This window comes from Diplotaxodon limnothrissa, linkage group LG23 (assembly GCF_057381915.1).
Source record: "Diplotaxodon limnothrissa isolate DT_005_m linkage group LG23, D_limnothrissa_male_GT1.1, whole genome shotgun sequence".
NCBI lineage: Eukaryota > Metazoa > Chordata > Actinopteri > Cichliformes > Cichlidae > Diplotaxodon > Diplotaxodon limnothrissa.
The window spans coordinates 46,013,420-46,026,836 of NC_140617.1; positions in this window are offsets into that span (position 1 = coordinate 46,013,420).

Sequence of the window (13,417 nt, forward strand, 5' to 3'; positions counted from 1 at the left end):
CTCTCAGTTTTCTGTGGAATGAAGCTAACAGCAGGCTAATAAGATGCTGACCAATAGGTTTCTATTAAAGGTTGTAATTTGTATATGAAAAAGTGCTTTGGCTCAGCAGGGATCAGCTTACAGGTAGAATACAGCTGCTGGATGGGATTAGCATGTCATAGCTATCTACCAAACTGCTAACTGGGGGATTTCAGGCCATCTATGGATCATTTTTGCTAACTGTTTATTCAGCTTAGGCTCACAGGGCTGCAGCCTGTGCCCTAGCTGTCATAGGGCAAGAGGCGTGGTCCACCTGCACAGGTGAGCAGTCCATCACAGGGCCAACAGAGAGCGACAGAGAAGCACTCCCTCACATCCACACCTACAGCCAATGTAGAAGCACCAATGAACCTAAGCAGCATTTCATTGGACTGTGGGAGAACATCCAACCTCCACAGAAAGGCCCAGCTGACCAACAAGCTTCAACCTACAACCTTCTTGCTCTAAGGCACTAGTGCTAACCACTTTTGCCCATTTCAGCCCAAATCCTGCATCTTCCTGTTTCTGACTCCAGGCCAGCTCCACTAACACTTTCTCATCAGACACTGCCACCTAGTGGAGGAAGTCTTAGTTCCATTTGAAGCTTCAGATTACAGTTAGTTCCTTTACAAAGAGGTGGAGGTGGTGGGGCCACAGCACCATCATCACTGAGTGCCATAGGACACTTAACCTTTGTTTCCATATGCTGGGAACTTCCTGTTGTTCCAAGGAGGACTGGAAAATGTGTGAAACTCTCCCAGTCAGTTCCTCACAGCACACTTCAATCATTTCCCTCCCACAGCATCAGGACCAGGGCTTTTTCTCTCTTTGGTCCCACTAAGAGATTTCCACACAAACACCTCATCAGTGGGACTCTCAGAGCTACCAGCCCTTTGCTACAATCACAAAGCTCTTCATTGAAATCAATGATATCAAAGCTGGAATCAAATGAGTCCAAGTCTTCTGCTGATTCAGCATCACATTCATCTTTGCTCCTTGTTCTGCATCCCCACCATGGACTTCATTCCTTTCCAAGCCAGCCTTGAGTGTCCTTTATTCAGCTCATCCTCTGCTTTACTTTTACACCTGATTTTAGCTGCTTTATCTCTCTTTCAACAGGTTTCTGTGCCTCAATCTTTTTCTTCTCTCCCTCATAACAAGACAGCTTCTTCTGCCTGAGAACATGTTGGAGTGATTTACTAATCCAGGGCTGCTTATTGGGGAAAATACTTCCTGTTTCCAAAGTAATCCCCATTTTTCCCAGAAAGAAATGTCAGTAGAAATCGATGATCTAAGTGAGAACATGAGCCTTTCAAAAGTCCCAGTGGGTGCAGTCAAAGCAGTCCCTCAGTCCCAGTATAGAGTCTTTGGTCCAGACTGGAACAGCTGTGTGCCCAGTTTGAGCTCTCTTCAGTGCTGTGACCTGACAGACCCAGAGGGGCCATCACATCACATTTAGAAGCTCCCCTGATGGAGCCACAACACATGTCCAATACTTAGTCTGTCTTGTTGGACCAACTGGAAGAAATGATTCAAGGACTTAGTCACAGAACAGAGATTCAAATCTCCAAAGTCCAACTGGCTGCATCAGGACATATAGTCTGAAACTCTGCACAGTTTCCTGTTTGAAGCTACTTCCTGTTGGCTTCAGCTGTTTGGAGTTTCCATTTTCTAAACTTCTACATTCTGAACCTTCTTCAGCTCTGAACAGATGATGAAACACTGAATGATTTCAAGCACTTTGTCTAATAAACTTACATCTTTCATTCTTTATGCAGATTGAAGAGCTGTGGTTTGTCAGAGATCAGCTGTGATTATCTGGCAGCAGCACTGAAGTCCAACCCCTCCCATCTGAGAGAGCTGGACCTGTGGGGAAACAACCTGAAGGATCCAGATGTGAAGCAGCTGTCTGATCTTAAGAAGAGTCCAGACTACAGACTGGAGACTCTGGGGTCAGTAGAGTGATGGAGTGAGTGGGTGGTGCTGTCAGCAGTATTGTACTAAACACAGTCAGTATGAAACAAAGATCCAGTGTTTCCTGTAAAGCTGCAGCTTCTCAGTGAAGCTGTGAGAGGAGAACGGTGACAGGCTTCAGGATTGGACACAAACACTTCCTGTTTCTCACCCTTATGGTCACCATAGTAACGGCTGACACGCTCTGATCAAACACTGTCAACAGCCAATCAGCTCTCTGAACAAAGCAGCACGCAGACCAATGACTGCATTGATTTCCAAGTTTAAAGCAGTGAAGAACACAGTCTGTAGGTGAGGAAGAATTTAGTGAGAGCAGATGTTTGGATGGAATTCCTCCAGTTAACAGCTGGAACCGTCCATCTGGATTGTTGGGCTTGTTGTTGGGGTTCCTACAGAGCTCAGAGTGGACACACCAAGGTTCTTCTAATGAATGAAAGTCCAAACTCAAACTAGGAGGGAAAAACATTTTCAGCAACTTCAATAAAAATCCAAAGATTAGAAAAAGTGAAGCAACAATGAGTCCTAGTACAGTCCCAGCACTGACGTCCCTGCTGCTCTTTATACTGGATGTGCTGCATCACTGACTGACAGCTGATGAAGAGTCTCTGGAAACACTCGTTTATCCCCTCTGCTCTTCCTCCTTCTCTCTGCAGGTGGAGCTGATGATGGTAAACAGGACGGTGTGTGTGCTGAGAGAGGAGCAGCTGTGTCCTGATGATCCAGAGAGGTTGAAGCAGCAGCAGCTTGTGTGTAGAGACGCTCTGACTGGGCCATGTTACTGGGAGGTGGAGAGGAGAGCTTCATCCAGCAGTGACTGACAGAGGAATGAAGTGCAGATGACTGTCAGTGCTGCAGAGTGAACTGCTCTGAGAACAGCTCCACTGTCAGACACAATGTAGAGTCCAGCATCAGCCCTGTGTGTCCCTCTGGATCTGACAGAGGATCATCAGTGTATCTGGACTGCTCTGCTGCTGCTCTGTCCTTCTACAGTCTCTGCACAGTCTCTGTCTCACTCTGGAAAGATTTTACAACTTGTTGTAATTACAGAACGTTAATATAATATTCAAACATGTGATCTTCTCTTTATTTCTGAATCTTTACCAAATAAAGAAAAACCAAACTAACAAACAGAAGCTGTCGTGTCCTTTTTCACCACATCTGTGAATCTTTTCTGTGTTTTTCCTCTTTTCCTCCTTCCTGCAGCTCCATCTTCATCATTCTGTGTCCAGTATATGTGAACACGTCCAAAGCATCTGAGCCTCATGTTACCCGTTTGTGTGAGTTACGCCTGTCGTTGTGTTGTGGTGTATAAATAAGGGGCAGGAGACAGCGCTGGATCTCTGAGTTCTTTACTCTCAAATTCTGCAACATCTGCAATATCTAGAAATGCAAACCTGTGAGCTGTGTGTGTTGTGCGTCTGCTCGGCCACCTCTCCTCCGGCCATGCTGGAAGCAGCTGTGCGTTTGACAGTTTTATCGACTCGACAATAATCGAACAAATTAAATGTTCAAAAATATCAACTTAAGCACTTCAAAGTCAACAAAAAGCTTAAAACAATGAAATAATATTTCACTGACAAAACAACAGCTCATAAGAACGATACACAAAATAATACAGAAACAAACAAATAAAAGTTATTAACCAGGATCCATGTTTTTGTCACAAACACTGAATCAGCTGATTCACTCTTTATGTTTCTGAGTTTGTTTTGTGATTATAGTTCTGGTTTCTGTTTCTGTGTCTTCACTGTGTCCCACGTCTCCTTACTTTGGACTGTCTGTCCTGTCACTGAAGGTGTCTGCCCAACAAGGACGTGGTGCTGAATGCATCCAGACCCCTGCTGACTGTCTTTGCAGCTTCGGTCAAAGGTACAGTGTCCACTGTGACCCTGAGAGCAGGACACAGCCAGAGGTGAGTCAGCAGTTACAAACTAAATGCTGCTGACATGAATCAAACTGCTGGATAACCCACTGCTCATGAAAATGGCACCTTTCTGTTGCTTTTTGAGATTACTGAGAATATTTGAATTGTGACTCAGATGGCAGATCCAGGCTCTCAGCCTCCAGCTGAAACTTCCAGTCCTCCCCCAGCCAGAAGCTCTGATGCTGGGCTGAGAGACTTTGATCCTTCCCTGGATCCAGAAATCCAGGAGGGAGAAGGAGAACAGGACCTCCTTCCTGATCTGGAGAGGCCTGAGGGAAAGAAAGATGGAGCAGACAGAGCTTTGAACAAATCCAAACCTCCTGAGCTTCACCTCCACAAAGGTGCAGACACTGATGCACAGATTCACATGTGACACCTGCAGCGTCCAGCTTGTGCCGCTGACATTATCTCCACTCTGATACAAGCCTCATTCACTCGCTCACACACGTTCATACAATCACCTTTTCCTCACAGTCACACACATGAATGTAATGAGGGGAACTCGGGGTTCACTGTCATTCCTCAGGATCCTTTGATATGCAGACTGGAGGCTCTGTGGATGAAACACCGACTGTCTGAAGTACTCTGAAGTCTTCATGATGGACTTCATCCTGATTAACACTACAATACTTGTTAGAGGCCTTTTATATGTAATAATATTCTTTTCCATTAAAGCTCTGAACATTCTCACTCTTTCTTGACCAGGTGTGACAGGTGAAGGACACCGGCGAATAGGAGGACAGAAGCTGAGAGCCATTAGTCACATGACTTCAGCTGCTGCTGCCTCACCAACCACTGGCCCCTCGGTGAGTCTAGAGTTACAGCAGTGACCACAGGAAGTGCACACGTGTGATCTAAAGCTACATGTGGGCCTGTGACGATCAGTCTTCTCACTGTGGTAGACGGGTTTGTGAGTCCCTGTGATGCTGGGAGTGTCCAGGACAGTCGCTCCTGATCGGGTCTCTCATGGAAAGCTGGTCCCAGGAATTCCTGGAAAATTCCTCCACAAAAGAGAACTGGGAACATAAGTGCAGAGTGACAGAGGTGCTCAGCAGCCCTGCTGTTATATGGGAATAGAACCAGAATAGTCGGCAACCACTTGAGTTAAGTTAGCCAAAGAGATGCGACTCAGACTGACTTCATCATGTTGGCAGCGTGTCTGCATTGATAAATTCCAGTTATTGACAAATCAGAGAATAATTCCAGTCGTTCAGAGACAGATTGTGATTGTTTGGAGGATGTAATCGTTTCCCTTCAGGGAGCGTGGTGGACGCTCAGTGTCCGGGTGATTAGCTGATGCAACTACTTAGAATCAGTTTGTGAATATGAAGAAAATCAGTGCAGTCACTGGACAAACTCTGATTCTTCCTAGTTTCACTCTTGTTTCAGTCCAGTGTGACTGAGGTGGTAAAAAATGATCTGACTTTTAGCCACACAGCTGTCTGCTAGAGAAAAAGCCTTTGTGCACAACTTTCTTAAAGGCAAACGGCACCATGTTCACTGCAGCTGCAGCAAACGCAGCAAAGAGTGAAAGTTGGACTGAGAATGTTGTGACTGTTTCATGAGAAAGAGCAGGAAAACAAGCATCACACACCCAGACACAGTGCTGGGATTAGAATTAGACTTTAGAGCCAAATGTAGGACAAAAGCTTTAATATGAAAGAGGAAAACCCAACAACAGCCAGAGCATGAAGCTCAAATCTATACCAATCACCAAGAAAGCTGACAGGCCTGTGACACGTCAGAGACGCCGTTCAAATCATAAAGAAGTTGGTTTATTGACAAAATGTAAAAAACCAAAAGAATCAAGTCAACCTTCAGTTTCGAGCGAGTAGACCAATCAGGCACAGCAGCAGCTCTAGAATAAGCAACAATTTGATGTATTACAAACAACCTTTCATATACACACATACATATGGCTCATATGCTGTTTAAAAAGGGCTCAAAGACCCAACAGATTACACAAAGTACAAAAATACTTTCATTCAGACAACAGTCAGCTGTGCACGAGACAGAGAGCCGACTACAGTTAGTAACATGGACTCACTTTGTTTCAGACACGACACAAAGTAACACAAAGCCACAAAGAGCAGAAACATCAAAAAGGAGGCAGAGCAGCAGCAACTCTCCATGAGCTGTGAGGCTAACAGCCACCCACACTTCCTGTGATGCATAATGAAAACAACATTAACCTGAAGGATGATAACAACAGAAAGAAGTCTAAGCTAACGTTACACAGCGCTCACACAGCGCTGACTGTACAGGCCTCACACAGCTACGACCTGCATCCACAACACCTGATTCTACTGAACACAAACAAGTTAATGATATATGAGCAATCCAGGGAAGGCTTCCAGGAAGGTGAGGATCCAAAGACAGCTCTACAACAGCATCAGTCAGCAACAATGTTACTAATCACTGACTCTTTCATCCTTTTATACTCAATCAAAAAGTGCTGTGTTCACATTTGTTTCTGCTGAAATCCAGAGACTGAAAATGCGTCTTTTTAAAGTTTGAATAAACTGACTGAACTTCTCACGAGTCCAACCGTGAGGAACACTTCCCCCCATGACACATCACAGGACAACGTCTCAGTGGAGGGGGGACAGTAGCTCAGTTTAGGCAGTCACTCTCAGAATCGATGCCTCCAGTCAGGGTCAAACGTGGTCCTCAGAAACCTGCAGATGTTTGGGCCAAGCTCTCACTGGTCTCTGCGTCTGTAGACTGAGCTGATGTTTCTCCAGGTGTCTGGTAAAAGGACGATGCTGCTGTCCAATGAGGCGAGGAGAGAAGTAGCCAAACAGGCGAGAGCCGTGAAGGAGGAACGGCGGGCAGCTCTGGATGCCCGACATAAATACCTGATGAGCAGGCTGGCCGACGCCGGCAGCCTGGAGGAGGCGGCGGTGGAAGACGCCATCGTCTCTGATGACAGAGTAAGTTCAGAGACGTGATCCTTCCTCAGAGTTGAACCTTTGAGTCATTAATGTCTGATTCTTCCAGTTCAGTCTGATCCATGAATTCTTTGCTGCAAACGGATCCAAGAAGCTGATTTTCTTCTATCAGGATGTCAAACAGGTAACTTTGATCACATTTCTTTTTTTTTTTCTTTTCCTTTTTTTCTTTTCTTTTCTTTTTTTTACTCTCTTCCTCTTTTCTCTTCTTTTTAGTGCTCGGAGACTAACCCTCTCTGCACAGGAGGAACAAACTGTGCGCACTTAGTTTGTTTCTTAGCACTAATTAGCAGATATGTGTCTTGCCAATCAAGTTTGCTAGTATTAGCAGCTAGCTTAGCCGTCAAGCTTTTTATCTAAATATGGTCATTGGCAACTCCAAAAAAGCAGTGGTGAAAATGCCAACAATGACGTCAACATTTTCTCAGAGCAGTGGGGAGCACTACAGTGTTTCTGTCGTATGGCAGCACCTATTGTAAGGAGAAAAATGCTGAAATGTGACTCGCTGATCTTGCTATGGCTATGATAACATTATTCAGTTCATTGTTATGTAAAATATGTTTATACTATTTAAGGTATTCATTGCAATGGGTGGTTCCACACTGCAGTCTCTAATCTGGAAGGAAAGAGAGGAGCTTCCCTCTGTAATGGAAGGACATTTTGAAATAAAGACGGCTGCAACTTTTCCTTCTCTTTTTCTGGACCTCCAGCGCACCTTTAGCGAACAAAGAAAAGCACAAATGAAAACAGGAATAAAATAAAATCTTTTGAACAAGTGTCTATTTGTGAATCACTGTATTATTTCATTTATTTGTTTCTGTTTATTTATGTTTTGAACTATCATAATATTTTCTCCAAACTTCTGATGATAGTAGAATTTGGATTTGAATCCAAAATATGACTATCCAATAAAACCAGTAAATGTGTATTTGTATCAGACATCATTTGGGTTCATTGCAATTTCAGAACAAATTCTTATTATTAGTAGTAGTAGCAGTATAAACCTCTATTACAAATGTATTCTTTACCTGTCATTATAAATTTGCCATTGTATTGATTTGATTTATAAATTAAGCCAAATAAATTATTAATTTTACAACTGAGAGTCCTATGTGTATGTTTTGCCACCATCATGGCTCTCGTCAATGAACTATTTTTAGACATGCTGTAACTGTCATGTGCTCAAACGACTTTCTGTAAACACAATGAAGATTTCTATCCTTCCTGGTAAACTATTTGTGAAGTTTCAAGAACTTTGCTCCTCTGAAAAAGCATCACTCAGAGGAATGTTGGCAGTGACTCGGAGAGACGATCAGACATGTAGAGCACCATAAACTCAGTGACTGAAGGGTCACACATTCAGCTTTGGATTCACTGTAAAATGTGAAGCTGGAGATGATTTCATTCACCAGCAACAGCAGACAGCTGAATGGAAAAGTTCAAAGGTTTAAAACCACAACATTTGGAAATCCGGAGGATGTCATTTAATGTTGTGTCAGAGATAATTCCCCCCAAGTTATTAGTGAATATTTCATAATAGAAATGACCAGGTTTCCCTATTGACAAGGGTGTCATATTTGATACATGGGTTTTTGAGATCCTAACCTACTTATATGTTTTGTTTTGTTTTTTGCAGTTATTTAATTTTTTTATATGACTGTCCTTGATTATTTTACTATCTTGTGTATTTTAAAATTTAAAAAAACTGACAGTGTAAGAGTCAAGGCAGGGATTACTGTCATAGCGCTTTGAAATTATTTAAACTAAGAAGGAAGGATCATAGTAAAATACACGTTTAGAAGTTGAAATGTTGAAATGTAAATCTGTAAGTAACAATTTGTAATACCTTTATTATATTATCTTCTACATTTCCAGTTAAGATTTAAAGCTCGGCTTAAATTTTGTCAGATTTATTTTTAACGTAAGTGACCTCTCGGGGGATTTTAAGGGTTCCAAGGAAGACAAGTAACTTGCTTAAACTGACATAATTATTGCATGTTTGCCGGAGTCAGCAAGCTGAAGAAAAATTTGGATCTTACTGGAATCAGATCAGAGACATAACATCAGAAGTGGTGGGGAGGTTGGGAAATTCAGGAGGCAGGAGGATAAAAACAAGCTCAGACATATCTGACGTTCAGTTCAAAGAACTCAATAAAACAGAAAAACTCTTTGATGCAGTTCTTGGAAGCAAACGTGGGATGGTTTTCATCAGCAGGCAGGTTTCTTTCAAAATGAAACTACAGTTCAGATCAGACTCAGATCCATCTGTTCAGTCACTTTCTACTGCTTTATTCAATTCAGGGTTGTGGTGGAGCTGGAGCCTGTCCCAGTTTCACAGGACGAGATGCAGGGGACACACCCTGAACAGGTTGCCAGTCTGCCACAGGGCCAACAAAGAGAGACAGAGTCCTGCAGGAATGTGGGTTACTCGGTTTTGCCAAGAGAAAAGTATAGAATAGCTTGCCAGTCAGCAATTAACATATAACCACTCCAAGGTTCACCCAGTGCTATTTGAATAAATTTGCGCCAGAGGCTTTACAAAGCATTTCAAACAAACACCATACCATATGGTTACAAAGCATTTCAAACAAACACCGTACCATATGGTTACAAAGCATTTCAAACAAACACCGTACCATATGCACAAAAATGCTAAAAGTTGAGTAAAAGTTAAGAGAAGGATATTGTAGGGGAGACCGGGGATAGTTGTAACGTGGGTCAGTTGTAACACTTCCAATTTCTCCAATCAGGGCTAAGTTTCAAATGATGTGACTCATCCTGTGCATGCCCAACTCAGTTCTGCTATCACATGTGAAAAATCAGCACATTTTGTCAAACACAGACAATTTAACACGAAAAAAAGTAATTTGTATGCCAAAAAGTAAGTTTTTCTACTTTATTTCAATTTCTAATAGCATTATCTGCTTTGCAGTTAAACTCATCAAACTTAAATTATGTTATTTGTATGTCTATGGGGATATATTCTGTGTAGGTCTTTAGTGCTAATGTTTTAGCCGTTGGCTGTAATGTTAGCTAGTTCATGGCTATAGGAGTCTGGGTCAGTTGTAACAGCAACAGTCTGGGTTAGTTGTAACAGCAACAGTCTGGGTTAGTTGTAACAATAATGCAGATGTTACAACTTACCACACTATTACTTTAACTTATATTAAACAAGTTGGGGCAACGACATCAGCAGAGAAAGGTTCACTGGTCACATTTCTATATGTGGTTAATGCCATTGGCAACACAATTACTTCACTGTTTGTGTTCCCACACATACATTATGCAGACCTCTGCATCAGAGATGGACCAGTAGGAAGTACTGGTAGTGGAAATAAATCAGGATGGGTGCAAGAAACAGATTTCCTCATCTTTCTGAAGCACTTTGCAAACCACACCAAGGTAAGCCATGATAAAAAGTAATGGAACTGCGATGCTGGTGAACAACTACATTTTTTCAGCTTCATTGTTATGTTCAAAATTGGTGCAAGAGTTGTAGGTTATAATGCCCACTGAGCCAATGAGGCCAAACTCAAGGAAGACCAACCAAAATTAATGAAATATTCAGTTGCAGAAAATTCCATAATTTGTCTTTTTTGGGGGGTTGGAATATGTTCAAAAGTTAGATTTCTGCATTCTGTCACACACACACACACACACAGCTACATAAATGGCTCTAAGTGCATTCATGTGTTGAATAAACAAAGATTACATGTTAATGTTTTGTTAGTACCCTTATTTCATTGTGTTACATTTTACCCCAGGATATGTTACAACTAACCCAGACTATGGGGTTAATTGTAACATTTCACTTTTTTTTTTTTTTTTGTGTCCCGTTTGGATCTTTAGCCATCAGAATTGTTGTCTTAAGGCCAAGAAAGATGCCAAGCGGATTTATTTTACCAAGTGGATCATCATGGCCTTGCCATATTGGTCCATTTGATTGACCTTTATTATAATTATGAATTTATTTTATTTTCAGTTGCTACAAACGGGACAGACATGACTGGGGGACAGGACAGGGAGAGAGAATGAAAGAAAGAGAGGGAGAGAAAGAAAACCAAAGGGGAGAAGAGACGGTGAGAAAGGGGGGAAGAAAGAAAAAAACAAAAACAAAAAAAACACCAACAAAAAAACAAAAAACACCTGGGTCACCTGTATGGAGAAAAAAAACAGAAGAGAAAGCAAACAACAAAGAACAACATAATAAAAAAAACAGCACCATCACAATAAACTAGCTAGCAGTAGATATCAGTAGATACTAAATAATAAACGATATTGTGCAGCACGCAAGATAGACAGCGCACAATGTGCTTTGAGGCAGCAGCCAAGAAAGCTGTAGTCTGCGTCTGTGAACACCCGTGTGTACACCTGTGTGCATACCTGTGTGGATCAGCATGCTTGCATTCCAAAGGTTTCCCCATGTAACGATCTGCTAGGGAGTGTGGGGAGCCACAGCCCTGTCCTCCAGGGCATGAAGCAGGTATGGAGGAGATCAAAACTCCAGACATCCAGAGGCCCCCAGAACACAAGAGACCAAGGAAGACCAACAGAGGGGCCGCCGCGCCACTGTCCCAGTTTGATCACATTTCAATGACTGACACATGAAGGTCTAACCGCTCTTCATAATCTGCTGTCCTGTTTGTTGCAGCGTACTTTGTATTCATATCTTTTAATATCTGCCTTTCTCCCAGAGTCTGTCCTCCCGTCAGTCTTCCTTTGTGGACGCATCAAACTCAGCTGTGGCTCAGAGGAAACTCTTCCTCACTACGGGGAACTCTGAGGTTGGCTTCAGCTTTTTATGTTTAGTTCATGTGAGAATCACAGAAAAATGCTGATATGAGTGGAAGCTTCTGCTGGGAAATTGGCAAAGAGCAGATTATTGAACAGCGAGGCAGACAGTTCATTTCAGTGATGCCAGTTTATTAGAAACGAGGACTGTGGGGCTGCTGGAAGTCAGGACGGCCGTTCTCTGGATAAACCTGACAGCTGAGGTGGAGAGCAGGATTTATCCACAGACGGCTTCTTCCAAGCAAATGTCCTGAACACATCTGAGCTGAGGGTTACACAGAAACGTGTCTTAAAGCACGAGCCTGGATCAGACTCGAGGACTCAGAGCTCAGGTGTGTGACGTCACATTGATCCACCTCTCGGGGTTTTTGTGTTCTGATGTATCTGGTTTCTCTTTAAGCTCCAAACAATCCCGAGCCTACGATTCATCATCGTCCTGCTCAGAGATGATGAGCCTGAGCGTGTTTGTGTTTCCATGGATCAAACTGTGCTGCTTTGTTTGGTTAACGAGGTGATTAAAGTCTTTGACCAAACACTGGATGACTGACAGCTGCAGGCTGAACATCAGGAGGTCGAGAGGCCAAAGTCTGAGGAGCTCAAAGCTCCACAAACACTTATTCACAGAAAAAAGGACTACAAACATGGAGGAGCAGCAATCAGAACATGAGCTAAAGGCTACATGCTAATAACATTTCCCCTGGATGTGGTTTTAACAGGATCATGAATGATGAAGTATTTAAAGTCAGTTCCAGCCTGAGTCGGTGCCGTGTTGGCAGCTCTGATATGCAGAAACTTGCAAACATGGGACAGGAATAAAAACACTCCTGTGACGTCAGAGTTTATGAATGATGACAAACTGTTGCTTGTTTTTAGAAACTTTGTTGATGCTTAAAATGATCAGGAAATAAAAGCTGAATAGATCCACTTCAAACAGGAGAAGCTTTCCAGTTTGCATCAGCTGGGAAACTCGCTCATATCCAGTATTGGGCAAGTTACCTTCAAATAGTCATTCAAAATTAATTAAGTCATTAATTATAGTTACTAATTACTTCTTCAAAAAGTAACTTAGTTAGTAACTGAGTGACAAGGTTCTAGATGTAATTAATTACTAGGAAAAGTAACTATTGTGTAACTTTAAAAATACCCTCTGGGCTCCAGGGTATAATCGGCCATTGTGACTCCTTTTGTCAGGGTCCTGGGTCGCAGCGTTTTGTGTTTCCTTTTGGTTTCATCTTGTGTTTGGTGTTTATTCTGATTTTGTTTTAGTTCTTAGGGTTTGGTTCTTATGTTTAGTGCTTCCGTGTTTTATCAGCCCTGCCTGTGTCTGTCCTCTGTGCTCTGTTCGTGTCCTTGTGTTGTAAAACAGTCTGTGTGTTTCCTGTTTTACTTTGAAGGTTTGTGTCTCGTCTTGTGGTTCAGCTGTGCTCCCCTCCTGTGTGTCATCCCCTCATTACCTCGTGTGTATTTATAGTGTGTGTCTGCCTGTGTTGCTTGTGGCGTCGTCTGCATTACTCTGTGTGTCTCCGTGTCCATCGGTGTGTCTCCACGTCTCTCTGCCTTCTTCGTGTCATCTCTGTGTTTCCCTGCTGCCCTCATGTTTTCTGCTTTGTCTGTTAGTTTGTCCCAGTTTAGGTTGATGTTCGCTTCTTCCCTCACCTTTGTTATTTTCACTGTAAATAAATCTCCACCGCCGTCTGCATCTTGGTCCTCATTCACTCCACCACACGACTGCTGCCCCAGCCGTGACAGCTTTTTATGT